We start from the raw sequence: 3,339 nt of genomic DNA on the forward strand, positions 1-3,339 counted from the left end.
TCCTGCTGTACATCATCCAGTCTATCAGTATCAACCGTATCCTAGGTATACATATCAACAACCTCAACAACCCCAGTACGGTCCGATTAATCCTTGTTTTCCGGGAGGATATAATATCCCAAATGCGATTCCAATTCCTAGTTATCCTGGATATCCTCCTCCTGGAGCTGGTCTCATGACCCAGAGTTTTAGGGACCCTAATCGTTAGTTACTGTTTATCGCAACTTTGGACTTGCCTGACTTGTCACTTTGGCCGCCAACGCCGAATAAGTTGCCTAGTGATATTCCTAAGTTTGAAGGAAAATCAGGAGAGGACCCGTCGAACCATGTGATGACTTATCACCTCTGGTGTGCATCTAATTCCATTTCAGATGATTCAATCCGTTTAAGGCTTTTCCAGTGCACTCTAATTGGTCTTGCGGCCAAGTGGTAGATTGAGTTACCGCAAGCCACTTTTTATAATTTCAGTCAGCTAGCTACTTCGTTTTTAACTCATTTTCAGTTGCTTGTCAGATATGACAATGGCACGGAATTACTAACTTCATTAAAGCAGTCAACGTCCACTTACATTTCAGATCACATTCATGAATGGAGACATCAACGACGTTTAGTGAAAGTTTTTATTCCGGTTCAGATCTTAGCCGAATGGTTTGTAAAATCTTTATTTCCAAAGATCACTGAGGATGTAGCTAAGGCCAGAGTCGTTACTGAGGAGCAAGTAATTGCTCAAGCACAGTACCTTGACTTAGTTTATACGCAGTCAGGTACGTTACATGAAAAAATCCCTGATCTTCCTAAGCAAAATCAAATCGTTGCAGCTCCTTCAGGGTCTCATGCCGCTGATGGTATGATTGGTACAGTTAATACCAAAAGTAAGAAGAAGTCTTCCAATAATTCTTCTCCTATCATAACCTTGCCAGATTCCCCGACAGGAGATTCTTCCGCGGAAATTTCCGCCGATATTCAGGTTGTAGAGTCATCTACAGCCAAATCAAAATCCGGTGGTAAGAAGAAAGGGAAGAAGAAAAATAAAACAGATAAAAATTCTAAAGAGAAACAAGAAAAAGCGGAATTGAATGATGTGAAACGCAAACCTCGTTATCCTTGTCTCATTTGTGACGAAGAGAATTTTACAAGAGACTGCCCTCATCGAGTAGAGGTTGCGAAAATTGTCAAAGGTTCCCAAACGCCTGCTGTTTTAAAGAATCCTTTTCCAAGTCAAGACAGTAAGATGATAGGTTCTTCCTCAAATGCCAACGAAGAACCCATACTGATGATGTCCCATGTTAGGATTGCAACTCGATCGCATGATTATGGAAGTAAAAGTCCTGTTGATGGTAAAGAAGCAGAATCTTCTCATTCTAACCCATCAACCTCAGCTTCCGGTTCCGATCTGCTACAGATCGAGAAACCTAATCCAGACTTAGTAATCAAACCGCCCGCCAAGGGTATACTTCGAAAGTCAGCTTTCAATCCACATGCGAGAGCGGCTCAGAACTATAACATTGTTGAATATTTGGCTGTTTCACCTTCAGCAATGTCGGCTTTAGAAGTGCTGCAATCATGTCCAGCACAGCGTAAATTACTATTGTTGGCTATAGGAGCTTTTGACGTTCAGGACTCGAACCTTATAATTTTTGATCTAGAAAATAGTACATCACTCTTACCTCATCAAATGGCTTTCCATATCCCATTGTTAGTAAAAAATAGACCTATTTATAGGACTTTGATTGATGAGGGAGCCTCAACGTGTATTATGTCAATACAGTGTTGGAGATCGCTTGGTTCTCCTTCGCTAAATCAATCCCCGACGATTCTAAAGGCCTTTGATGGCCATGGGTTTCATCCTTTTGGCATTCTACAGGATCTATCTATAGGGGTTGAAGGAAAAACTGTTAATCTAGATGTGGAGATGGTTGATGCCCCTCTAGATTACAACCTTCTCTTGGGTCGTAGTTGGTCTTACGCTATGACAGCTGTCGTTTCATCGGTATTTCGGCTTATAAAGTTCCCTCATAATGGAAAGATCATAACTATAGACCAGCTGACTTACTTTTCATCCGACCCAACCTCTTCTGAAAGTATTCAGCATGTCAGCAAAACGACTATCCCGTATAAGGATGTTGGAGTAGGAATAGTTAAAGATGTTGGTTTACTGGGAACTTTTCCTTTTCCTCCTATCAACGCATCGTCTTCTACTGCAACCATTCATATTATTTCGTCAGACACTATTGTTTATGGTGATCCTTGGATCGTACCTTCTGAATCTGAGATAGACTCATTTGGTGATGTTAGGCCTTTGAGTCCATATGAAACTGCATATCAGGCCGTGCAGTCGTTTTCCGACCCATCTTCAACCAAAATTGACTTAATGAATGTGGTCCATGAGGAATCACTTTCAACATCAAACTCGGATTCAACAACGTTTTCTGAAATTGTTCACACTGATGAGCAAATTCGTGAAATACTATGTGTCGATGATTTACCATGGGAAGATCTTCATCATAGATCTTCGTTTTTACCTGAGAGTGATCGTTTTGAAAATTATTTTTCATCAATTTTTAAAACTGAAAATGTCAAGGAACCTCAAAATCCAATGAAAAATCTTGATTCAGAGTTAAATTTGGGAAACATTTCTCGAACTATTCCTATTGATATTTCGGTTAAGTCTGGAATTGTTGAAAACATTCATATAGGTGCCTCTTGTACGGAAGATGAATTTCAAACATATAAGGCCCTATTTCAAGAATTTCACGACGTGTTTGCCTGGTCATATGAGGAAATGCCAGGAATTGACCCTGCAATTGTTGTTCATGAAATCAAAACTTACCCGGACGCTAAACCCGTCCAGCAACGTTTGCATCAGATCCACCCAAGAAAAGTTGCTGCTATTAAAGCAGAAGTTGAAAAATTACTTAAAGCAGGTTTCATTTATCCAATTCCGTTAACGGCTTGGGTATCGAATATTGTTCCTATTAACAAAAAGCAAGGAAAAATAAGAATATGTATCGATTATAGGGATATTAATCGAGTCTGTCCAAAAGACAATTACCCAACTCCCTATATCGATCAAATCATTGATGATTGTGCCAACAGTGAAATATTCTCCTTCTTGGATGGTTTTTCCAGATACAATCAAATCAATATTCTACCTGATGATCAACCAAAAACAACTTCCATTTGTCCATGGGGGACATTTTCTTATTTCAAATTACCTTCTGGGCTCAAGAACGCTGGGGCAACTTTTCAAAGGGCCATGTCTTATGCGTTTCATGACATCAAGCACATTGTGCAACCCTATCTCAATGATTTGCCTGCTCATTCATTACATCGAGCTGA

Source organism: Pinus tabuliformis, chromosome 5_1, assembly GCF_031772625.1.
Source record: "Pinus tabuliformis cultivar Carrire ecotype Pingquan chromosome 5_1, CPIR1, whole genome shotgun sequence".
NCBI lineage: Eukaryota > Viridiplantae > Streptophyta > Pinopsida > Pinales > Pinaceae > Pinus > Pinus tabuliformis.